Source organism: Oreochromis niloticus, linkage group LG22 (assembly GCF_001858045.2).
Source record: "Oreochromis niloticus isolate F11D_XX linkage group LG22, O_niloticus_UMD_NMBU, whole genome shotgun sequence".
NCBI classification, from domain to species: Eukaryota; Metazoa; Chordata; class Actinopteri; order Cichliformes; family Cichlidae; genus Oreochromis; species Oreochromis niloticus.
Window position 1 is genome coordinate 38,892,775 of NC_031985.2, and position 27,816 is coordinate 38,920,590.

General features: G+C 41.4%; 1 protein-coding gene across 2 annotated transcripts in view; it reads right to left on the reverse strand.

The window, feature by feature from the left end:
* Nucleotides 1–27,816, reverse strand: part of thrb (thyroid hormone receptor beta) — a 107,645-nt gene that overhangs the window by 37,286 nt on the left and 42,543 nt on the right. For both annotated transcript variants that reach the window (XM_005459724.4, XM_005459725.4), the window contains exon 2: nucleotides 9,361–9,424. The gene's annotated coding sequence lies outside the window, so the exon portion shown is untranslated. The remainder of the gene's footprint in view (nucleotides 1–9,360; nucleotides 9,425–27,816) is intronic.

Sequence of the window (27,816 nt, forward strand, 5' to 3'; positions counted from 1 at the left end):
TCTGTACTGAGGCAGGAGTTTCAGTTTTTACTCATTTTGATAGTAAAACAACCGCGTAACTTCCACAGTTCAACGATAGTTCAACAGCTCATCTCTGCACTGAATTTGTGTTGCTTGACAATTTAAACTAAATGTACAAAACAGACAAATAAATGATAATAAAAACGATAACTGTGGCTGTTTTGAAAAAGCCATATCTAAAGCCAAATGTCAGCCCTCTCCAGTCTTCAGTTTACCTCCATCATGCATCATGAATCAGCACTGACAAGGAACAGTCAACAATAATCCAATAATGACCAATATGCATCTTATTTGAACTGGCATTTAGATAAGAGTCCATCTTCATCGGACAGCCACTACGCCTGGAGCTCTAATACTTGATTTACAAAGCTGCAACGCACAATGCAACGTGATACACGCTCATCATCATGGCAACCTGCATCACACAAGGGAGAGCAGATGGTGCTTTCATTAAAGAATTCAAGCTGACAGAAGAATCAGCTGAATGATCAAGTCTCCAGTGCACTTATCATATTACATTAAGTTCTCTGTACACAGAGGCTGCCCACTGTGTTTTGTTATACTGCATGCACCGTGAGTTGAGTAGGTCCAAATAATCTACTGGGAGTACTAGGACCAATAAGTCATGCTCAGCAGCAAGAACACACTCATCATGGATGACAGCTGGAGCTGCCAATCACCTGCAGACACATGAATGCTATTTGGTGCCTAAAGTCATCATCAATAAATATTCCTATTTAAGTGAAACCTTTTTATTTTCACTTACTAATCTCCACAGAGCAACACAACCCATCTGTTAGTCTTAATTTTTAATAGACAGTCTGTGGCAGGCGTGGTTGTGGCGTGGCTGCAGAGGAAGCCGACGCACTGGAGCTGCATCGGCTCATCACGCCGACCTGCATACATGGTACTGGGTCCTGAGTGTGGGGTTTGTTGTTGATGCGAGTACGGCTGGCAGTGGGAGAGCTGCGGCCACTGTGTGTATACAGCAACCGTGTGCGTAAATAGTGTGGCGAATAAAAGATGCTGGAAAGCATGGATGTGTGGTCGGGTCTGCGTGCATTCATTACAGTGATGCCGAAACCCAGGTTGGGGGCATGGCAGACCCAGGACCAGGCCGGCCAAAGGAGGAGCTGGCCAAAATGGTGGCCGAGCTGGTGGCCACGCAACATGAGCAGGCAGCGGTGTCATGCTGCAGGACCAGACCGGGCGTCATATGGAGGTGATTAAGAATCTGGCAGCTTGGATCCGGTCCTGGCCGACACCATCGCCACCCCCACCAGCGTGGGAGTGGAGAAGGTGCAGCCTGCCTCAGCGCCCATACCCACTCCTCGGGTGGGAGCAGCTGGGGCGCGGCAGGTGCCTGCACCTTGGATTGACCACAACCACGCCCGCCACACAGTCATGTGTACAGCAGGTAAAACCAATACCGTACACGTCTTTAATTTTCTAAGTAAATGCATTTCTGAAGGTGCCTCTGACCTGCAATTCTCACCAGATGTTGGTAACACGATGCACATGCATTGCTCAGGTGTGATTTCGGCCCATTCGGCCACACAAACAGCCGTATAAACCCTGAGCTTCAGTCCTTCCATAGAGTTTCAGTTGGATTGGGGTCAACTGATTGGCTGGGCCATTCTTTATTTTCTTTCTGTGAAACCAGCTGAGCGTTTCCTTGGATGTGTTTGGGATCATTGAAACGTCCACCCTAGGACTGGGCGATATGACTCAAAATTCATATCTCGATATTTTTTAGCTGGATGGCGATATAAGATATATATCTCGATATTTTTTAGCTGGATGGCGATATAAGATATATATCTCGATATTTTTTTAAAGCCATAAAGTAAGAACAAAAAGAGAGTTCTTAGTCAAAGCTGTGTCCCAGATGTCACACAGGCACTTTTATTAACATACAGCATAGATGTACATGAAAAAAACTACTCAAAATAAATTATGAGCATTTATTAAATAATGATGCTCTATAAATAAAATAAAACTATGTTGTTTTGTGCATAACAAAGAGCTCACAATTGTGCAGTCAAAATGTAAACTAACAGACGCTGAGCATAATAACAAAGACAGATTTCACAGCTGCTCTGTTCCCAACTTCTACTGCGTGACTGACAGCCTGGAGTTTGAAATCTGCTTCGTAACCATGTCTCTGAACAGGAGCCATTTATGGTCCTTATACACACACAATACGGTAATATTACGTTGAAGCACAGTACGTATTACTCCGCGAGGCTCCTCGGTAGCCGTAATGCTCCGACAATCCATCAAGCGGTGCAGCTCCGTAGCTTAGCAAAGTCGGACTAAAACATTTTTTGACAGATTGCTGAGCGCCGTGTATCACATAAAATCGGTTCGCGGTCATCAAGCACAACCAGAATTCATACAAAAGGCGCGCAGCCAACTTTTGAGAGAATGAAAGGATTTCAGGCCGTGCATGGCGTCAACGGGTTAGCGCGGTTAGCCCGTTAACGCGTTGACGCCGTCCAGCCCCACGTACGGGACAATCCGCGGTAACTCATTAACGGAGATTTGCCGCGTTAATGCAGTTATGGCGTTAACGTTATTTTAGCGAGATTAACGCTACCAGCAGTAAACTAGTAATCTCCAAATGTTTTCTTTTGTCTGACCAGCTCCTCTTTGATAGCTGCCATGTCTATCTTGTCGCTGCCTGCAGGTGAAGCAATGGGGGAGGGGGAGACAGAGTAACGTTGCGTAGAGACAAAAGTGGACGAAAGAGAGGCAAACTTGCAGCTCCACAAGTATAATTATAACGTAACATAGACCATATAATGGATTGGATTTATATAGCGCTTTTCAAGGCACCCAAAGCACTTTGCAATTCCACTATTCATTCACTCTCACATTCACACACTGGTGGAGGCAGCTACAGTTGTAGCCACAGCTGCCCTGGGGCAGACTGACAGAAGCGAGGCTGCCATATCGCGCCATCGGCCCCTCTGGCCATGGCTTTATATCGATATAAAGGATATTGTCACATCTCATATCTCGTATAAAAATATATCGATATATTTAAAAACTCGATATATCGCCCAGTCCTAATCCACCCTTGTTTCAGCTTCATCATCCTGGCAGCAGATTTTTATCAAGATTGTCTCAGTACATTCTTCCATTAATCATTCCTTCAGTTAGATTATTAATAGTGCTGTCAATACATAAAAAATGTAACTAATTAATCTCACAATTTTCTGTAATTAATCGCGATTAATCGCAATTACTTGATCAATAGCCTGGCTGCAGTTACACTTTTTCAACTTCATACTTAAGCTTGTAACAGGCATTTATGCAATATAATGAAGTAAACGCAGAATAAACACAAAGAGCGTATGCTTAAATTCAAAGAGAATATGAATAGTTTTCTTCAGTCTTTGAACACAGGTTCTCTCCTGTGAAATACAACTTTAAAAAAGAAACTATATACTAATATGTAAGTATACACTAATATATAATATATATTAGCACTCTCAAACAATCAAAATGTTCAATCTGATTCATCTCAGGGTTACGGTGGATTAATTTTGAATAATCACGATTAAATATAATTCATTTTTATTCTATATTATTTGCATTTCATTTTGCATGAGCAAACAAACTCGGGGAACAAAAGGTAAAATATACGCACTTAACATGTTTATTGAACATCTTGAACATTCATGTTAACAGTAAACTCTGTAAACATGTATCCTCTCCCTCTGTCACTCTCCGGGAGGCTTCAAGTCCTTGAAACGAGGAACCAAAGCTATGTAAAGTGCGTGTTCTTAATGATATTAACAGGTCTGCAGTTTGTTGCAATCCACTTGTGTCAGTCAATATGTCCGAGGTAGACTTACTGCGTCCCCGATGCTCCGTGAGTGGTTTGTTGCAAGCTGGGTGACGCGTTAGCCAAAGTGCTAGCAGCATCCCCGGCTAACGTTTGCTTTCGTCAATGTGATATTTTAAGCTGGAAGTGCTTCGGTGAAAAGAAAATTCCTTCGTGCACAATGTGCATAATACTCTATGTTGGTCGACTGTTCCGTCTTGTTATTTTTTTAATACTCAAATTTCCCATCGAGAGGGCCAGTGTGCGTTTATCATCTTCCATATTGAGTTGATTGGTTCAGCTGCCCGTCACTGCCTGCCCATTTGCACATGTGCGAACTCTACTTGGACAAACTGCCCGAAATCCGTTGACAGAAACATTTCATGGATTTTGAGTCATTCTGCACTCCAGATGAATTAATAGCGTTAAAGTTTTTGTATCGTGTTAATCGTGGTGACGGCTTAATCTGCGCTAACGCGTTAATTTTGACAGCACTAATTATTAACATACAATGGTCTTAAATAATCAGGCCCCATCTTATCTTAATGACCTTGTAGTACCATATCACCCTATTAGAGCACTTGGCTCTCGCTCTGCAGGCCTACTTGTTGTTCCTAGAGTATTTAAAAGTAGAATGGGAGGCAGAGCCTTCAGTTTTCAGGCCCCTCTTCTGTGGAACCAGCTTCCAGTTTGGATTCAGGAGACAGACACTATCTCTACTTTCAAGATTAGGCTTCAAACTTTCCTTTTTGCTAAAGCATATAGTTAGGGCTGGACCAGGTGACCCTGAATCCTCCCTTAGTTATGCTGCAATAGACGTAGGCTGCCGGGGGATTCCCATGATGCATTGAGTTTTTCCCTTCCAGTCACCTTTCTCACTCACTATGTGTTAATAGACCTCTCTGCATCGAATCATATCTGTTATTAATCTCTGTCTCTCTTCCACAGCATGTCTTTCATCCTGTTTTCCTTCTTTCACCCCAACCGGTCACAGCAGAGGCCCCGCCCCTCCCTGAGCCTGGTTCTGCCGGAGGTTTCTTCCTGTTAAAAGGGAGTTTTTCCTTCCCACTGTCGCCAAAGTGCTTGCTCATAGGGGGTCATATGATTGTTGGGTTTTTCTCTGTATTTATTATTGTGCTATCTACTGTACAATATAAAGCGCCTTGAGGCGACTTTTGTTGTGATTTGGTGCTATATAAATAAAATTGAATTGAATTGAATTGAACAATAATATACATTATGACACGTGCCAGTGCCGTATGCTGAAGAACAGCCTCACACTATGATGTTCCCACCTCCAAACTTCACTGTTGGTACAGTGTTTTTGGGATGAGTGCCTTTTGACCTCCAACCATGGTGTGCATTGCAGCATCCAAAGCATTCGGTTTTGGTCTGATCTGACCAGACTATATGCTCCCAGTATTTCACTGGCTTGTCTAAGTGTGATGGATCCTGCATGAGTGAGCACATGTACAGGCCATGTTAGTTGAGTGCACTACTCATCGTTTTCTTTAAAACAATTGTATCTGTTGATTCCAGGTCTTCCTGTAGCTCTCCACAGGTGCTCCTCGGCTCTTGGACAACTCTTCTGATAATTCTTTATATTCCTCTGTCTGAAGTCTTGTGGGGAGCGCCTGGCTGTGGATAGTTTATGGTGAAATGAGGATCTTTCCACTTCCAGATTATGGCCCCAACAGTGCTCACTGGAACTTTCAGTAGTTTAGAAACTCCTCGGCAACCAATGCCATCAGTAGGTTTTGCAACAATAAGGTTGTGAAGGTCTTAATTGGTTTTACCCATCATGAGATGTTTCTTGTGTGACATGTTGGTAATGAGACACGTTTTTATAGGCCATCAGTTGGGACTGAACCAGCCTTACTTTCTAATTTCTGACAGATTTCTGCTGGTGTCATGACTGTCAATGCCTTTTTGCACCTCCCTTTCTTCATGTGTTCAATACTTTTTCCCTGTTTCATTTCTTCTTATTACGCATAAGTTAATTTATGGATTTGATTTCTTTGGATGGGTTGTTAGCAACATCTGATGAGAATTTCACATCAATAGCACCTTTACAAATATATAATACAAAAATATTTACTTAGAAAACTGGTGATGTGTTCTATACTTACTGTACGTACTGTACTTACTGCTGTATTTCCTGCTTGCAATATACTGTACATAATGTTGGAATGGCCACAGCTAAAATTATATGGTTGCACAAGTCTGTGACTGTAGCTGGTGGCTTTATATAACTGTCCAAACAACTGCAGACTGAAATCTATGTTTCTTTTTAATTAGAGGATGTTAAATTAGTCACAGTTAGACAGCTAGTGCAGGGAGAAATTTACTGCCCTTAGTATTTGGGCAGTAGCATCTTACCCAAGGAAACTTGGCATGCAGACTGGAGCAGACCTGCTCCTACCTACTTGTGTTAAAATATGTGTACGGTGCAGAAAAGGAACTTTTTAGTGAGGAACTTAACTTTCAGATCCCTTCTGATTTACATGAAATGTTATCTGACCTAATTACCATGAAGTACGGCGTCTGCGTTGTACAGTTATTACTCTCAAAGCATCTTTTATGGCTCTTAACTGGAGAAAAAGCTTAAAAGTAGGAAAACAGAAGGTAAAACATTCACTCTTACCCAATTTATCTGATTAAAACTAGAAGATTTTCATTAATAATTGGCAAAGACAAAAAAACAAAAGGGAAATTTTTTGAATTATTCTCCCAGAGCTTCGTATCACAACCTGATTCTTGATTAAAACCTTTTATTGATTTAATAAAAAGAAACGGGGTCACTATAATTTCACTCTTATTCCATTTCATCATTGCAAATAATATTACTTATCTATGAAAATATTTCAGTCATTAAATCAAAATGCACCGTACTCTTGGAGTTGTGTCTTTTTAGCTCTGTAACCGTAACTTCATTAATTCAAGTTACAGCTAATAATTTGCATTTACGAATCAGTGATATGGTAAATGGGCTGGTTCTTATACAGTGCTTTTCTACTCAAAGCCCTTTATACAACATGCCTCATTCATCCATTCACACCCAGCTTATACAAGAACTTTTTCCAAGACCCCAGTTCTTCCTGTCTAACATTCACACTCTGATAAACGCAGCAGAGAGTAACTTGGGGTTTGACGTCTTGCCCAGGGCCACTTGGACTGGAGCAGCCAAGGACTGAAGCACAAACCTTTCAATAAGAAGATGAGCTGCTCTGTCTCCTGAGCTACAGTAAGAATAGAAGAGAACAATCAGGATTCGTTCGTTTTTATATTTTTTCAGGTTTTGTTTGTCTGAATGAGGACTCATCTGATGGCAGTCTCCCTCTAACCTTAGCATCATTCTTTAATGTGCAATGTAGCACTCCAGCCTAGCACCCTGCTATGATGAATAAAAGCTTACACAGGCTTGTCTAATGAGCAGGCTTGGTAGCACAGTAGCATAAACCACCGGACTTCCACCCAAATGAGTTAGCTGCAGTCTGCTATTTGCAGACATGTGTCTGTGATTTAGATTTTTAATCCATGTTTAAACCAAAGAAACCAAAATTACCTGTTCAGTTTCACAGATTTGTTCCACCTTAGAGTATGGTTTCAGTTAAAATATGTCCTTTCACAACTTTAACCAAGTATAAAATATTGATGCAATTTCAGAGTTTGAAAAGAGACATTGAAGCAAATGTGCCCTAAACTCTTTTAAATGTCCATCAGGGAGAAGATCTGTGGTTGCAAAAAAGCCTTATTGTCCTGCAGAGAGGAGAGCAAAGCTCTGTGTACCAAATGTGATGAATCCATGTGCTCAGTCGCTCTTCATGCATCTTATTATTATACACAAAGTCTCTGTGTTTGTTTCTTTAGGTATATCTTCAGGCCCTGTGGGTTCAAACAGTGGGGGAAATCTCTATTTGATCAATCACCTCTGGTAATAAAACCTTTATAATGACTGACAGAGTAAGGTCTGTATACAAGCTGCCACAATGAATTTCCAAGTCCAATTTTCCAAGACTGGGCTCAGACTTAAAGACACAGTGAGGGGAATAATTATTTGATCCCCTGGTGATTTTTAAAATTTGCTCATTAAAAAAAACAAAACCAGTCTGTTGATATTCTGTCTCTCTCTCAATTATCATTAAAAACTACAAAAACCAGAGATCCAGTATTTGATCTTCTGGCCAGAATTCTTGCTCCCGTCGACTTGTTACAGTCAATCACTGTTGATCTCAGCTCATTGTGTGTCCACATAATGAATTTCTTCCACTCCAATCTCTCCACCTATCACAGACCAAAGAGCTGTCAAAGGACACCAGGGACAGGACTGTAAATATGCACAATGCACCACTGGTATTTGGCAGTGCCCATCTTAAGCTTATGTAAATGATTCAGAGGCGGCTTGGGAGAAAGCGCTACGGTCAGATGAAACCAAAATCAAGCTCTCTGCCACCGACTCAAGCGGCTCTGTTTGGAGGAAAGAAAATGCCAAGTATGACCCAAAGAACACAATCCTCATAGCCAAGCACAAGGGTGGAAATATGCTTTGGAGCTGTTTTTCTGCCAAGGATACAGGACAACCTCACCGCATCGAGGCCAATGGACGGGGCCACGCGCTGTAACACTGGAGACGGGGAATGGATGGGTCGTCCAGCATGACAATGACCCAACACATGTCAACATTTGGTATGTAGAATAAAACTGTTTTCTAAATAATGGTCAGGAAAGAGGATCATCCAGGGCATCCTCATTGGCTAATGATTTGTGATTGACAACCTGAGTGAGCATGCAGGTTTACAGAGGATCTACCTCATACTCATCACATCTGATCTCAAGACACCAAAGACTTTGTAAGGAGACTTTACAAGCACATTTTTTAATGCTTCTTCTAAACTGTCTATGCGTTGACCACATGTTCTGGGCCCATTATAGCACCTGCATTAGTCATGTTGTGTGCAGTGATACCACCACAGCTTTTGTTAAGCCTTTATTTTGTTGAATGAACTGCAGTGCTGACACAAGCATACCTGTCTATATCTCCCGTCTTCATGAAGAATGCAGGCTATCCATTAGGACTAGAACTAGATTTGCTTTTGTAATGGTGGAACCACAGTTAGTTAATTTATGTTGTCAGCCTAATGTTGACTGTTACATATGATCGGATTGGACTGTCAGTAGAGCAATCAGGACAAAAGTCAGAAGAAGCAGAAGCAGGTAAACATGACAACATGTTTGACATCGAGTTCTTCAGCTGATGTATGTCCACTTTTATTTACCACACACACACACACACACACACACACACACACACACACACGTGCACAAAGGCAACAAACAGAATAAACAGAGCCTGCTGTGGCACGTAATGTCTTAGGCTAAGATATAAACAAAGATTTGAGTTTAATTATATGCAAAATGTGTGTGTGTGTGTGTGTGAGATGCTGTGTATTGGCATTCTGCAAGCTGCACGACTCTGTGTGCAAAATGAAGCAACATGAAGGTCTTACCAAAAAAAGTCAAGTCTGACTCCGGGCCGTGCTGAGGAGCTGCTGAGCTCCCCCAGAGAAACACCTACGAAAACACAAGGAAACACACACTGACATTAGGGAGAGTAATGAGAAACTAAGATGATAATCACAGTCTAGCTATGAAAACCAGCAGGATCCCAGTAAGGCTTGGAACATTGGAATTAAACATTGAACTAAACTGTAGGTACAGCTGAAATGCAAACCTCACGCTGAAACAGCCACAATGTGGGAAAGCTCTTCCTTTTTATAATTTGCTTTTCCTTTTTGGACTGGCTGCCTTGAAATGGATCCATATGTCTTTTTTGTATGTGTCCAGCCTTGAAGTCAACAATGGCCATGAATATCATAGTGATGACAACACAACATGTGCAGGGAAGCAGAAACAAATCATTTGTTAAGTTCATGGTGAGATCATGGGGGAAGATTAAAAGAAGCCTACAGGAGAAAAGCTGGTCTGATGAGTGAGAGGAACACATTCAGTGGCAGGGCAGTGGTGATCATCCCTCTCCAATTAAACACTAATCACTTGTAATCAGACTTACAGCTGATGTTCTGTCTGCACACAGGAGTGTGTATGTGTGTTTTTCACACTCATCTGCATCTCCACTGGGAAACGTTGCTGCCACACTTTCATCTGACAGACAGTAATTGTTTTAATAATGCCATCTATCCAAAACAATACTGCACAGGCTTTATTAGTATGTAGTGCTGTAGCTGCCTGGGTCACACCGGCTGCAGATTTCATTCACATGCATTCATTCATGTGAATGAAACTGCAGCTCAGAGTCAGCTGCTCAAAGCTCTGTTGTGTTAGCTCACTGTTTGCTGCAATCACAGGTGACAACAATTTATTACAGCAAGTTATTATAAGGACAACTTTTTTTACCCATAATGATAGCACACGCTGTTTTAGGCAAACTGCAGGTGTTATTTCTACTGTCTATACATTGGTTTTACATATTGGAACTAATCGTGACACCTGCAACACTATGATTATGAAGGCAATATAGTATCTGTGTATGCACTTGTATTCATAAACAGTCTGAGAGCAAGGAAAGCAAACACAAAAACAGAGTCATGGGATGTACTGCATCTAGGGCTGGGCGATATATCGAGTTTTTAAATATATCGATATATTTTTATACGAGATATAAGATGTGACAATATCCTTTATATCAATATAGTCTATGTTACGTTATAATTATAGTTGCGGAGCCGCAAGTTTGCCTCTCTTTCTTCCACTTTTGTCTCTACACAACGTTACTCTGCCTCGCCTCTCCTTCACTGAACACAACTCCCCCTCCTCCCCCATCGCTTCACCTGCAGGCAGCGACAAGATGGACACGGCAGCTATCAAAGAGGAGCTGGTCGGTAAAAAGAAAACATTTGGAGATTACTATTTTAGTGCTGTCAGCGTGACGTTAACGCCATAACTGCATTAACGCGGCAAATCTCTGTTACAAGTTACTGCAGATCGCCCCGTGCGTGGGGCTGCACGGCGTCAACGCGTTAACGAGCTGACCGCGCTAACGGGTAGCGTCTTTTTAGTTTACACTTTGACTGCACAATTGTGAGCTTTTTGTTATGCACAAAAACAACATTGTTTTATTTATTTATGGAGCATTTTATTTAATAAATGCTGATAATTTATTTCTGAGTATTTTTCTCATGTACATCTATGCTGTATGTTAATAAAAGTGCCTGTGTGACATCTGGGACACAGCTTTGACTAAGAACTCTCTTTTTGTTCTTACTTTATGGCTTTAAAACAAAATATCGAGATATATCGTTTATTTGGGGTGGCTGTAGCTCAGGTGGCAGAGCAGGACAGCCACTAACCAGAAGGTCGGTGGTTCGATCCCAGTCTGCTCCAGTCTACATGCCAAATATCCTTGGGCAAGATACTAACCCCATGTTGCTCTCCGATGCATCCATCAGAGTGTGAATGTGTATGAATGTTAGATAGAGCACTTAAGAGCTTAGAATGAGTGAATGAATTAGTTGTATAAAGCGCTTTGAGTACAGAGTATAAAAGCGCTATATAAGAACCAGTCCATTTACCATGTATATCGCCATCCAGCTAAAGAATATAGAGATATGAATTTCGGGCCATATCGCCCAGCCTAGCTACATCCATAGCATACTTTCCAATTTTATATCCACTCAGCAAGTAAAAGTCTTAGTCCTGCTTTAGGATCATTTTTCTAAATTAAGGCTTATAGAACTCATTTTTAAAACTTGCAGCAAACATTAAAAACAGGAATGAAGTTGGTCCTGGAAACCTGTTTCTTGACTGATGCTCATTAGTTGGTTAATTAGGAGAGCACAGGGAGACAGGACAACACACAGTATGGGAGAGAGGACACAGTTTAATGACATGTAGTCGTGGTGTAGAAGTGTTCAGTGCATCACGGGAAGACCAACTAAACATATAATGAGTTGATCGTTCAGGGTCATCTGACCCCAAGGGAAGCAGTCTGATTATTGGCATTATTAGCAGTACTGTTAGTAGTTTTATAGTTGTTACAATTATAGATATGTCTGTGGGAAGGCTGTGAATATAGATCTAATATATACCTGTTGGAGCTAATGAAATGTAGGACTCTGTCAGCCTGGCTGAAATAAATCAGAAACTGAGTACAGGACAGGCAGACGAACAATAGTTACGGTGAACAAAGCTAAGTGTAAAATGAATTACAGCTACGGCTACGTCTTTGGCTGATTGAAAATCCAGAGTGAAAGACTGATGCTGCTGCACCGATCCGACCTGTGCTTCGAGGCACTGATCCATTTAAACTCTTCTTCTTATTGCAACTACAGGACAAAAACCAATACGACTGTCAATTATTACATTCTTTACCAGCAAATTCAATCATGCACATTTTATTGTTTTGCTCTGCAGTGCTGTTGAAACTGTTATGCTTTGTTAATTTGTATGTGTAAATAATGTTTTTGCTGATATTTGTTTTTTTTTACGTGGTCTGATAGAAGCAGACACGGCTTCTTTCTCACAGCCATTCTGGGAAAGCTCACATTGTTTGTGTTGAAGGATGACCTGCGACTGCACGTGTCGTCACTGGTCAAACTGGGCAGAGGCTCATCAGAGTCTGACATTAACACAGTGATGCTACTATTAATTTTAGTGGTCACTGACTGAAACAGATGGGTGTCATTACTGCTGAATTATAATTTTACTAATTTTACGTTGATCCATTGCCAGTAGTTGGCCACAGGAATACATTTAACTCTGGTCATTCAGTCTTTAGTGCCACATGTGTAAGGATACTGACACCAAAATGTTTCTTGGGCAGGTGAGCTGTCGAGGAGGAGAAACACATTTAAAAATGGCTCATGGCGGTGCATCGAAGGCTTTGCCGTGCTGGTCACCCAGCTGAGTGCTCAGGAGGTCCTAAAGACATCAACATTACTGTCTCTAAAACTTCTACACCTGGGCTTCTGCAAGAATCAACACACAATTGTTCATAAAATTTATTGGTGTTCATTTTGTATGTTCATCTCAAAGATAACCTGCTGTGGAGAAGGTCAGGTCTGCAGTCTAAGTTACTCTCCAGTGTACATCTGTGAGAATGTAAAACTGCAGTTCAATCCAAAGCTACTCCACTAGGCTCCAAATCGTGCTTCAAACTTCGGCTCACTACTGGATTTGTTTTGCTTTATTACAAACGTATGACCTCAGCCTGGTGCAGCCTACCGGGTGTTTGGATTTTAGGCTACGTTCACACTGCAGGCGAAAGCGCATCAAATCCGACTTTTCTGACCCTATGCGACCCATATCCGATCATGACAGTGTGAACGGCACAAATCCGATCTGGGTCACTTTCGTATGTGGTACTGAATCCGATACATATCCGATGTTTTAGAAAGCGACTGCTGTTTGAACGGTCATGTCGCATTAAATCCGTCTTTTACGTCACTGACACAAGACAGACGCCAATTATCAGCGCCGGAGAAGACATCGTGAACGCTTCCTGGCCATCCAGTGTAGATGTTAGTGAAACTGTTGGGAAGACAACGTTGGAGAAACGTGAACATTTTATTTGTACTGTATAATCTGCAGATTCTGACAGAAATCTGCAGATTATCCTTTGAAGCACCGCTCCTCTAAAACAGCAATAAGGATCATTATTAGGTTATTTACATTATTATGTAAATAACAAAATAACTTAAAGCAAAAATTTGGAAACATAAAGTCCGAAGTCTTTATATTAAGGGCCATCAGTCAAACAATACTGTTTGCTCTGGGTCTAAACAGAGCGCGTTGTGTGTGACGTCTTCTTATGCGCATGCGGGCCGCTTTGAGCGTTCACACTAGAGCGCGTTTGCTGTCGCATTTTATTTGTAGTGTGAACAAGCAGACAAAAAAATCGGATTTGATCAAAAAATCGGAATTGAGCATTAAGACCTGCAGTGTGAACGTAGCCTTACAGCTGTGCCTCATGTGACCTGAAGTCCTATTGGACTGGTTAATGTCAATAGTCTTTGTGGTGTAGTAAAATTAAAATATAATATATATATTGTTTGTATGAAATTGCTCTACTTTGTGAAACTTGAGCGCAGCTATAACAGCGAGAATTTTGCTTCCAAAATATCTTTAACCAACAAGTGTTTTTGGACCGAGGGCCATCTGTTATCAGCCAGAAGTGTGTGTGTGTGTGTGTGTGTGTCTTGGAGAAGAAAAGCGAAAAGCAAAGATATGACAAGAAGGTGTGTGAGTGTGACTGGGGGGGGGGACCCTAGACGATACACTCAGTTTCCATAGTGATCTGAGTTATATTTGACAATGTGACGCACATTTCAACATTCACTTTTGCCTTTTGCTGTTAGTCATCTTCATGAGTTAAATATGTGAAAGGTTTACAGGGAAGAAAAGTGAGATAAGAACGAGCTTCTCTCTGGGCCTGGAGAGAAAAGACAGTCACATGGGCTCTGATGGGCTGAGCTGTAATGGTTATAAATGGTTAAACCTCTGGATGGGCAGATCTGTTGATCCTCCATTGATCCCAAGTCAAAACTTTTTGCTTACAGCCTGATGAGTGCTGAGTGCTCAGTTCCTTCACTATTGGCTCCCAGACTCTGGTACTGTGCACTCTGACCTACTGTGCTTTACACAAGACCGAGGTATCTACTCTGCAGAGTCCTGTTTCTGAATGTCATGTTATCCAACATTACCACATTTTGGAAGAAACCAGTTTACAGACTATGAGACATACTGGACAAACAGGACGCCTACACAACTTTTCTGAACCAATTTAAAGCAGCGGTCCCCAACCTTAGTTGCTCCACGGACGGTTTAACGTCAGGCAGTATTTTCACTTTAAGGTGTGGCGGATAAATACAACAAAATAAATACGACCGAGACAAAAACGGTGGTATTTTGTAAATATAACAATAAAGGTGAATTCACTGTGTAATTGTGTAACTTTATTAGCAGCGTCCTCCTGAAATGCACCAACAACACTGAGAGTAACATCCTCCTCTCTGCCCCTTAATGCTCTCTGGTCGCTATGGTAACGCGTAAACAAAGACCCAGGGAAACCGAGTTAACGATAAAAAACCCTGAAAACCATCAATTTCACACCCGAGCCTCAGCTCTCACGGCCCGGTACCAAACCGGTCCGTGGCCCGGGGGTTGGGGGCCGCTGAATTAAATGACCTTTGAAACATTTTTTTATCATTCCTGAAAAGAACGCAAAAAAGAAAAAAAAAGATGTGCTCAGTACAAACTCTAGAAGCAAAACTCATCATTATATTTAACAGCTAAATAAAAGCCCCAAAAAGACTTTTTACAGCAAGAAAGACTAGCAAACAATAACAAAAGGAGTTTAAGGTGACTAAACAAGCTCTACATAGTTAAACTGTGGTAACAGATGAAGAATGGGAACCACAGAGACGCAGTAATCTGATTAAGAATGAAGACACATAAATCTTAAAAGGAACTCTTTAAAGAATTCCTTCAAGCTATCAAAACAGAAGAACGTAAACTCAAGGTTTCAGATAACTGAGTGAGTGTCATGGGCCAATGAGAGACCCAATCAAACAGTGAGAACCACAGTGAGTCAGGCTGGAAACACTGTCAGAGTTAATTCTATCAAACCCTGAACAAACCAGCGAGTGAACATGCACCAATACTGATGGCACTAAAACCAGGTTCCTAATATTGTGGCAGCTCATAAGAATCCAGCAATCTGCTAAAAGTCCAGACACTCCAGGAACAAACACAACATAGAGAGCAGCTCATCAACCCAGCCCTCAAACTTCCCGAATCCCAGTTCGATGACATATCTGAATGGGAATGGACCAACTCATTCTTACACCGATGTCTACCAACATTGGTGCTACATTAAGTACTGAGAACACTGTAAACGCTGGAGTTGGAGTCACTGTGATGTAAAAACTATGGTGTGACCAATTTCTGCATGATGATCTCGAAAAATAGGTTTGATATTTGCACATAGTGACATAATTATAATATCAAGAAGAGGCCAGTATCAGTCAGCACTATCAGCTACGCTCAATATTTACAGCTCCAGAGAACACAGTGTGTGGATAGAGTGCACACACTAAGACATGGACATGCTAAGTGTTAAAAATATATGTAGGCAAGTATGTCATGCATCTGTTTGCCTGCTAAAATCCCCACATTTCACACATGCACTCATGCACAGACCCCTCCCTTCGAGCTCGCTGCTGCTTTTGCCTCTGTGAGCGAGCACGGGTCACATCAGGACAATACCCCTGCATGCAGACTGTTTGCAGCGATAGCGTGTTTTTTTCGCCCCATTTTTTCAGCCTCGTGGACACTGTCTGAGGGGCCAGAATGGGGGAAAAAAGGAGGGAAGAAAAGAGTCCTTTACAAATTGATGACAGCAGTGGCTGCGAAGGGAAACTATTGAAAGGAATATATAAAGCAACATCGTAGCGTCTGCCCACCACCCAATCCTCTCTTCCAACATCAAAAGTGCACACCCATCCCGAGCTGACAGAGCTCCAGATCACTCCAGTGCACGCTGGGTACGGGAGGACAACTAAGGACATAAGCAAGGGACTTTAAGGATACTGCAGTAAGCTGCTCACAATGGAGGGAGAAAGGAAGAAAAGAGCGAGAGAAAGCTGCAGAGGAAGGATGGGAGACGTGATGAAAGGGGGAAAGATACCGAAATACTGGATTAGTGAAGGGCGGGGACTTCAACAAGCGTTTGATACGTTTCATGATTAAACTAAGCACAAATATATCATTTGGAATGAACGACTGCTTCTGCTACTCCCTTTAAATATTAACAATTACCCAGATTATTTTTACCATACCACTTAAAGGCTGAGCCAATCCTAATGAAACTTATGTCTTCACACAGAACCCACTTTAGTCGTGTCATTCTTAGACATATAAGCCACAGTTTGATCTGTATCTCCTTCAGCCACGTGTCCACACCTTTCTTCCCCCATTTTGTGTCTTTTTTTGTCTGGCACCTAAAGACAGTTAAAGTATCCAGTGTCAAACGATTCACCCCAAACACAGAGCAGGTCTCTTTAGACCGGACAGACCTTTAACACTATCCACACGGGAATTGTGGTCTCTCTGAAACGTGCGCGCCAAAACCTAAACTAAATTTGGAGGAAACGAGATGGGCTCAGTTCAGTTCTGTGTACGCTATCTTTAGGCTGAGCTGGTGAGACAACAGCAGGGACGATGGAATACAAAACAAGTGACAAACAAAATGAGAGCAATACATTTAAAATAAATAAAGAATAACTGGAAACAAAGAATAATAGGGAATAAAAATACATGTATAAAATAATAAGAAATGGATTAATTAATGAAAGACCAAAAAATGAATAATTAAATGCCAGATTTTACTTTGCACTGAATTCGATTTGTTTTATGTGTTTACATCGATTTCTGCATACAGAGTTTGATCTTATTAAATGTAATAATTTCATAAGATGCCAAAGACAAGCAGGTACAGTGGTGTAAAAAAAAGATCTGATGAACTGATTGTCCCGATCATATCTTTTAAACGTTTAGCCTCCTTTCCACAGGCTGAGGGGCTCCATCAAACCTTGTTTACACTGTTTTACCCGGCAGTGTTGTTAACATTGACCTTGTGTGCCAGCTCGCTCTTTTCGGTCCTGCTGCTGGCCTTTAACAGTCCAGCACCACAGTGACGGCCGCAGCTCTGACACACAAGCATATGCTGGATGTTGCTACGTGAGATGGAGGAGTTGTGTGCGCACTGACATAGAAGTGGGAATTATTTTTCTGTTGATTCCAAGGATGTATGTCTGCAGCTCAGTGCAGTGACAGTGTTAAAAACATTACCTAGTGAGACCTTCGTATCGTTGCCATAAACAGCTAAGAATACAGTTCAGTATGACTGGGACAAATGGATCCAAATTTGCGTTTTGATGTTTTTTGGCTTGATCACGACCTGCAAGTTGAAATTCAAAAACCAGCTCAGGAGGTGCTGCAGTTTTCAGAAAACTGACATATCGTTTACCCACTGAACCAATTATTTTAACCTGTTTTCACTCAGTTAATCTTGGGAGCTTTTCATTTAATGCTTCTTCAGCTGATCATGCCTCAGACACACCGGCCTAGAGAATGGTCAGCAATCTCCCAGCATCCCTGCTGCAGGCACCTGCTGTTAGCGTGGAAGTCACCATTTACAATTTGTGCTAGTGTGTCCGCCGCAAACACAAGAAAGTAAAAGTTGCACCTTTTTGTTTGGTTGCAGTTGGTTGCAGCCAGTGGTTTCCAGTGGGTCACTGACCAGTCTCTAGGCCCGTGAGGCTTTAGCAAACTGTTTATTCACAGCGACTCCCAGCAAAGTCCAGCAAACACCACCAACTGGTTGGAGAATACAGCGTTGTTGGTCTGTAGGCCTGTGAGACTCTGAGCTTAAATTAAAATAAAAAAATTAAACTAAAATACAAAAGTTACAATTTTCTTTTTTGATGTAAAAGTTATACAGAGTATAAAAATAAGCAGTATAATATGTCTGGTGTATCTGTTTTTATGTATTTATTTGCGTTCTAACTGAACAACAAACTGTGCCGGCATTAATGACTGCACATTTAATTACACGTCTGAATGTCTAAATAAACTTTCTGAATAAGGCTCCGTGCCCTGAAGTTGTTGCACTCGAAGCAGCCTTTCAGAGCACTTTACTCAAGTACTTGTTATTGTTAGCTTAAAAAAAAAGTACTTCAACACAAAGTAAACAACTAGCTTATCACTGACAGCCAGGATTAGCTTTAACTTTGACTGGGACTGACAGTTTGTTAACACCAAAACTACATAGATTTAAGCAAAAAGCAGGATTTGTAAACACACAGAGCTAATGTCTCACCAAACAATATCTTTTTTTTTTTTGTTACATTGTTACTTTAAAGACGAGATTGGTCATATAGCTCAGGATGTCCCTCACCATCACCACACAGTCTTCCTTCCTTTTTGAGAGAAAAATGAGACTGGAGTAGCTGTGACTGGACACGACGCACAGCTACGATCCACTGGATTGTACATAGAAGATCCAAAGTTTTGGTTTGTTGGTTTGTTTAATACTGACTTGCTCTGTTTAACCCCACAGCCAGATTTACAGTCAGCACGAATGCAAAGCCCTGTTTTAGCACCAAGAAGTACCGTCAGCACATACTCTGTGTTTCTTGTTTTGTTTAAAATAGCACACCGAAATAACACTTTTTTGTTTTCAAAATTCAAAATCTGGGGCTGACAGTATTTTAGTGAATCACACAAGACTGATACTAAGATGTGAGTCAGTCAGGTTACTGGTATTTGTGTCATTATCTACCTTTAAACCATCTGTTGGATCATTTAATGCAGCTGTTGAAAGAAAATCTGGCAGGTGTGTCGCATCGTCAGAAAGGACGGGACAGACCAAATGTTGCAGGAAGGTGTGTGGACTTCCTGAATACACAGACACACACAGGGCATGGACGTTTAAAAGCCAAGAAAGTGATTTTTCAGTTTTTAATCTCACCTCTGCACAGATATTGGTCCATATGACTTTTTGCATGTCTTCAGTTTGTACACAACATATTTCTCATCGGCATTACAAATCAGCTGTAATGTGTGTTCCTTCTGTTTTTGTCTGGTGCATCGTGTCAGTTGTGATAATGCCTGTCACAGTATGTGTGTTCAAGCAATGGATGGGTAACCAGCCTGATACGTTTGATTGTAACAACCAAATTACATAAATACCACAGAGTACTGATTTACTCTAAACGAATTAGTGTCAAATTTCGGTACCAGAGCACATCGAGCTTAGAAAAGGAATAAAAATGAGACCATGTGACTGTGTGTTAGCGAGCAACAAACACACCGGCTGGAGAAACTAAAGCAGTACCGAGTGTGGTTACACTCTTCAAAAGTCGACACAGACAACGCTGTCTGCAACATTTGTGATGCAAAATGCAAAGCTGACCATAGCAAGACAATCAAACACAAAATATAGAGTGCAGTGTATTTGACAGCCTGTCATATTTCCTGACTTTCACGTGTCTGTATCTCTGCAATATTTAAAAAGAAGAAGAAGATGAAACTTGTAGTGAGGTATTGACAGCTTAATGACTTTTTCACTGTGTTTGCAGCATTTTTAGACTGGCTGAAGTTTCTTTTCAGAGTGCTGTTTACTCAGAAAGAAACATATTACGTGAGACGTGTGTCCAAACCCTCAGTATGTAACCATGAGCGATAATAGTCCCGCTCAAAGTATCATTTAATACTGCAACATGTACATACAGCCAACAATAACATCAACGTCACAGAACTGTCACAGACGAAGGCTGGCGTGGTTTCTGAAACTGAAACAAAACAAAATGCTTCAGTTGAGAAATGCGGACCTGCTTTGGAGGAAAGAAAATTGGATTCATTATTTCTGATCCATGGAAATATGGAAAAGGATACTGCTGCCTACTGGTACCAGATTCCAGGTACAGTTCAAAGATGAAAGTTACTCAGGAACATCTGAAACATGTCGCACAATCATTCCAAACACTGGATTAGTCCGATGTGGTGGGCAGTAATGTTCAGTCTTCGTCTACACAGATTACAGGTTTATCCAGGGGAAACGCTGCATGTAAGCTGCCGGGGTTCATGTGGAACAGCAGCTCTAGACTGGGAACAAACATTTCTTCCCAGTCACAGAACATACTCGCTCTGCTCTAACTCGATATATTGTTGCTGATGGAAAACAAATACTGGGTTATATGGTGAAAGTTTATGGTCAGATTACAAATAACAAACTGTACCTTTGTTAGCAGATTATATGTACTGTCAACCTTTTAATATGAGCTAGTCTTGGTAGATGGACCATCACTGACATGAACAGTCTGTTTGTTCATAAAATTACATCCTGTTGGCAGATCACCTAACGAGGGCCAGTTGGCCTTGCTTAGTAAATCTGTGTAAATCTGTGTGACAAAATTTCTCATGAAGTTTCCCATTGAGCACTTTGACAATGGATGCATCATAAGAAGCACAACAGAAGGACAGAATCTGTCAGTGTATTAGTTTGAATGATCATTTTTACTCTGATTTCCATCAGCCAAGCTTTGTCAAGAAACTGCACATTGATCATAGTAGCAGTGCACATAATTATTAATAATAAGTTTAGATGTGTATGTTTATGCAGAACTATCAGTGCAAAACAACCACAGGACCAAAAGCTAAAGCATAAATAAAAGTGCAAGCATGTGATAACACTGCTCACAGTCACAGTTAGCTTATCAGCCAGTGTGAAGTCTGGGAGTCTACCCAACACAAAAACATGAGGAGAGCATGTTTTTTTTCATTATATGAACATAAGCCTTAAAAGCACAATGTGCATTTAAAAACATTATTTCTGCTGATAAACAACACAATAAAGTCCTCAAACAAACAAACAAACAAAAACGTTTTAATCAGTATCATTATGCTGTTATTTGTGCGCAGAACAAAACTGATTTGAAGAAAGGACCTTTGGACTCGAACTGCTGACCTTTTTGTTAGTATTTTAGCTCCTTTCATTCTGTAATTGTTTTATGTAAGAGCAAAGTTCACCCAGTAATATCAGCTCAAAGTCTGTTCACAGAACATGCTGCACTATGAGAGCTTTGACCTACATTATATAACAACACATGGGTAAAAAAAATAGGGTCCAAGGGGCAGAAATGTTCCGTGGAACACGTCTAAGCCGGGCCTGCAATCATACAAGGAAAACTAAACATTTATCAGAAGAGCAAGAAGGGTGGCGCCTATCCAAGGCATCACCGGGCAAATGGCAAGACAGACGCCGGAAAGGTCGCCAATCTACTGCAGCGCTAACACAAAGACATGACACCTATGGCCAATCACCAATGAACCAAATGCCATGTATGATTTTTGACTGTAGAACGAAGCTGAACTATATGTAGAGAATCCACACAAGTGTGGGAAGATCATGGAAATTTAACACTTAACCATCTAAAAATCCATTTAGGCTACATATGCAGAGGCGGGTTGGTGCACAAAGTCTTAAACACGTCCATGTAAACTGCTCCAGAAAATCTCTGCCATCATCCAGGCTCCAGTCGCTGACCATTATGCTCTGCAGCTTCTATCTGTTTTTTTTTGTTTTTTTTTAAAATGTGCGACCTTTTGCTTCAACCAGCCACAAACAAAAATGTTGCCCACCCCTTCCCCATACATCTAGAACAAGCATTCTGCTCTTTATCACAAATGCAAAGAGTAGGAAGTGATCTAATCACTAAACCAAGACACCTATAGGAGAGCCCACACTTGTGCTGTAGTGTTGCCAGGTTCCCTGTAGAACACACTGGGTTGTCTTGGCAGGGACAGAATAGAAAAAAGGTAAGCTAATAAGTAAGATGGGTGGCAACCTTCCCCTACCAAGGAATTGGATAAACAAGTTGTTTTTCCATAGCGGTAGATGTTTGGTGTAGCATTTCAGGCACCACAAATCCAACAGACACTCGTAAAAACAGAGAAAAAGAGTAAAACGAGTCCTTTTAAAAAAAGGTTCATGGGGAGAAGGCCGAGCTAAAACTAAAGTAAAGAACCTCTACGAGTCATTCACAAAGCGTTGGTTTGACTTGTGTTCAAATAATGTCAAAGCCTGCCTGACTGCAAATAGGTCAGTAATGGTCAGCCTAGGATTTTCTCCAAAGCTCTTCCTCTGATTGGGTAGTTTCCATGTCTCTGGGGCAGAAACCTGGATATCACACAAACACAACCCCTGCTTTTTCTAGGAGCCCTGCCAGATTTTAGGAAGCACATGTGTACGCACACACATTTAGCTATAACTCTCCACAACTTTACATGCATTTGGGGCACAACAGCTCCCACACACACCCAGACAAAACATCCAGTATCCAGTCACATCACATACAAGTATGTGAAAGTGTTGATGTCAGCCCAGGATAAACTGTGTACTAACACCTCTGATCTTGGATCTTAAACATTCTGCTTCAAACCCTGGAAGATCTGTATGTTCTTTTCAGCTGTACAGTTAATGCTGTTCTTTCACTACTACATCAGATCTCTGAGCTCTTGTCTTGAGACAATCATTACAGTTCAAGTACAAGAAAGACTTTCTCAGGGAGACATGAAAGAATGGACAGCTGCCACTAATCAGTCTTTGCCTGCAGGTCAGGACAGACAGGACACAAACCAGTTTACTACACAGACCTGTATACAAACGAGCACTTTATTCAACTGTGCCCTACTGTTCTAATGCTGTACAAATATTGTATATAGGTCAAGTTTAACTTTAATGCCAGTCAACATGAAATCTGCACTTTTGACCAACAGGAAACTGTCCTCACATTGATAACCTCCACGCTTGAGTCATAGTTGTACTTAAAGAATGTGATATAACGAAGAAGTAGAAGAAAATATCCAAACAAAGTTAGAACGCAAGCTGTTTTGTTGTTGATGTCTTGTCCTGTATGCACTGTATGCATAACAGCTGCTCCTCCACCAATGTGACCAAATGCCAATAAATGTGTTGCTACCTCCTCTGCAGGCAGCCTAGCGTATGCTTAGATCCACTAAGGCAAAGTGTAACTCTTTTCTGACCTCGATATGTCTTCATGAACAGTCTCAAAGCAAACACTTCAATGGTCTTTACTGGCACAAAGCCTTGCTAATCATCCCCTCTCTTTATGAACTACCTTTAACAACCTATAGCTTCTTGGTACCTGTCATCAACTTTATCCCACTGTAGATACTACACCTTTGTACTTCACCCTAGTTCTTAGAAATCTGTACCGGTACATTAATTTTAAACCTGGAGCTGTTTTGTAGTTATTCACATGAGGATACAAGCCTTACAGCAGTCCCTGCTTTATTTTAAAGTATGGCATTAACTAAGTTAGCTTTAGTTTTAGATTACAACACGTTGTTGAGTATGAAAACAGTTTAGTTTTAATTGTTTTATAATAAGCTGTATCGCTTTACAGAAGCTGGTTTATGCTAAATTAAAAGTCGTCAGGTGTCATGGGTTAAAATCATTTATTTTGTGCTGTGGTGGTCAGTCCCACTGCCTTACAGCAAAACGGTCCTGGGTTCAAATCCTACAGGCGAGGGATAAAAATGATGACTCTAAATTAGCCAAAGGTGTGAACAGCTGTCTGTGTGTTAGCCCTGCAATAGACGGGTAACCTTTCTCAGGTATACCCCGCCTCTCACCCAATGGAAGCTGGGACCTCGAATTAAAAAAGAAAACAGATGTTATATGTTTTATGTAATGTTCAATATAGCCATAGCTAATGAAGCACAACGTTTAAATGAAAATTATAGTTGTTAATGTAACTGCAGCAGCATATTTCATTTTCTTAGTAACAGTAAAATTGACAGCTGGAGTTTGCATTTATTTAAACTAAAAAGAGAAAGATCATTTTTGTTATGATGTATTAAGCTGAGTTAGGTCATAATGGAAACCTGTGCAAAATATAATTTAGCATATATGATAAACTATGAGATAATATGACACAAAACATGTGACAGTCATTCTTCAAGAGACAGAAACAGAGAGGTAAATGCTAATGGACTTGTTCTTATAAAGTACCTTTCTAATCCAGTACTCAAAGCGCTTCATACAACATGCCTGAATCACACAGGGACTTTTTTTCTACACTTAAATCTAACATTCAAACACCATCATATTCAGCTTTACTTAGATAGCTCCTCCCAGTGAAGATCTGAGCCTCTTCATCTCTGCCACCACCAGCTCGGCTTCCTGTCTTTTTGTTAAGTGCTTTTTGTTGATGGAATTATAGATACAGAAAGGGACTGTCAGTACTGGCAACAGCTTCATTTTACAGCAGGGCAATGAGCCAAAACAGAGTGTGGATGCAGTAAAAGCACAGCAGAACCTATCAGTCGTGGACCGGCCTCCCCACAGCCCAGACCTCAACATTACTGAAGCAGCATCAGATCATCTTAGCAGAGAATGAAACAAGAGGCCAGCCCCCTTTGCTCCTGGCCAGCAGATAATCTTGTGATTCCTCCATGATAGTTACTCTGAAAAAATATTACTTTATATTCAGTTGAGTGTGCGTTAACAGGAAACAGCCTTTTAGATAGAACTCAGTACAGTGAGAATCCCAGTCTGACGATAAATCGATTTAGCCTGCTGTATGAGCCCCACATGTTCTTTAGACGGCACAGCACCAATGATGTGGATGATCCATGAAATGACTCCAAACTCTCTTTGGTGAAGTGTACAGGTGATTTGTTCACTAAGATGGATGTACTATTTTACTCCTGCCTGCCATTTGACATGTTTTTTTTAAACATATCCTATTTACTGGAAGCTGAATGAACTTCCTTAGAATTATCCACTATTAATTAATTATACATCTATATCTGCAAACTACAACGTCACAACAGTTATGATTAGAAGAACCTTTGAGTTCCTCTTACAGTCATTGACCTCACCAATCCCGTTTGATCAGAAGCCATAACAGACCGACTGTTTCCTGTGTGGGTGTGGTCTGTGCTCTCCTCCAGTCTGAGGTACCACCCTTCAATGCAGCTGACTCCTCTTAGCACTGAGGCCTGGGAGCACTTAAGGTCAGGGAGAGTGGAGGACTTCAGTCCTTACAGTATGCTGCAAGTTTATGGCTGCTCTGTGGTGAATAGCGTGTTACACTAACTACATCTTTTTAAAAAAAAAATTTTAAGCGTTTGTCTTTGCTTTTAAAAATAAAAATAGGTTTGAGGTGTTTGTTTCCTAAAACAATGGGTTTTTATTTCGCTCCGATTCAGCCTCCTCGTGTCCTCGACACTTGTTGTTACTTCCCCGTTTCCCCTGGACATTCATTCTGGAGAATGTAACAAAGACATATTGAGTCATATTGCTGGATCTGTGGCTAATTACAGCAGCGTATGGACTGCAGAGACTGAGAAGAAATCATTTCTGACCTGAGAAACCACACAGAAAGAGGGGGTGGAGATGGTGCCAGGCCAGAGTCAGCCTCCAATTAAGACCAAAATAGAAAAACAAACATAGAAATCAATGGGCTCTAATGTGTTATTAGAAGGCAAAAAGCTGTTTCTCCCACCAGCCTGATGGCTGATACAACATGTGTGTGCTTTGATTGTGATCTGCGATCCCAGCATTTGGAAAATAGCTTCACAATATGTTTCTCACCCTTGTATTTTTTTAATCCAGTACTTCCTTCATTCCCTCAGCCTCTCAATCTCCTCCTTTTCCCACTTCCTCCACATATTTTGGCAGACGCTTTGCTATTTTCCCTCTCCTGCTCCAAGTACTGAATCCACATCAAATTCTGCTTTTGTTTTTACATCAATGGACCAAAACTATTTTTTTAAACTAAGAAAACAAACAAATAAACAACGAAGACAACTTTTCTCACACGTAAAATTACTCATTTTCAAATTTCAGCATTAAACCCCCCCCCAAAACCCCCGACTTCAATTCAATTTAATTGTATTTATACAGCCCCAAATCACAGCATTTTCTCAAGCAACTTTATATTGTAAGGTAGACCCTATAATAATCAAATGACCCCCTATGAGCAAGCACTTTGGCGACAGTGGGAAGGAAAAACTCCCTTTTATCAGGAAGAAACCTCTGGCAGAACCAGGGTCAGGGAGGGGCGAGGCCATCTGCTGCGACCGGTTGGGGTGAGAGAAGGAAGACAGGATAAAGACATGCTGTGGAAGAGAGCCAAAGATTAATAATAACTAATGATCAAATGCAAAGTAGTGTATAAACACACACAGTGAATGATAAGAGGTCAGAGAAGAAGAAACACCCAGCCCACATAGCAAAATTGGTATGGCCCGGATCTGGCCCACACAATGTGCTTACCGATGGCCCACATACCGCAAAGAATGACGGCCCTTTGGTGGCCCAGGTCTGGTTTGCCAGAGGTGGCCCACACATGGGCCAGCACAAGGCCAGTTGCAGACACACTGGTGGTCCTGTGCTGGCTCATGTGTGGATTAACTCTGGCAAACCTGGTCTGGGCCACCAAAGGGCCATCATTCTTTGCTGTATGTGGGCCATCGGTAAGTGGTGTGCAGCCACAGGCCAGTTGCAGACACACTGCTGGCCCTGTGCTGGCCCAGAACAGTTTCAGCTCTGGCCCCAGATGTCAGCCTAATGTGTACCTTAATCAAGCCATGTAATAACAACATGTGCAGGAACATAATAGTGCAAAAGAAACATGAAGAAACTCTGTTCAGACAGTAAATGGACTGATTCTTATATAATGCTTTTCTACTCTCCTGGATTACTAAAAGCGCTCTATACAACATGCCACAATCACACACACTTTCTCTAAACTGAGTGCTTCCTAACTACATTCATACACATTCACACTCTTGACATGCAGACTGGAGGAGCCAGGGATCGAACCACCAACCTTCCAAACAATAGGTGACCCGCTCTACCTCCTGAGCTACAGCCACCCACTGGCAATGATGAGTAAACCCTTACTAGGTTTTGGATAAAGTGTACACTCACAAACCTGTCAACCCTGCATTTGAAACCTTACCATAGCAGTATAGAATTGCAACATGGCATTTGGATCTTCTAACTAAAATAGGAAAATAGGAACATAAATAGTGCCATCATTGCCAGACCTGACCCACATCTGGTTGACATACACCCTGCCATGACACCAGTCAGTCAGAAGTGCCAGCTTGATGCCAGATCCGGGCCAGACCTTTTTTCTATGAGCCTGGGCCACATAAACCAAACCACAATCGGGCCAGATGTGGCATGACATCACATAGACAGTGTCATCTATGCCAGGCCTTGGCCATATCTGGATGACATACGTCTTATCGTGCCAGAAGTCAGCCAGCAGTGCCGGCTTGACACCAGATCCGGGCCAGACCTGCTTGCATGATGGGAAAAACCTGCAGCAGCGTAGGCGTATTGC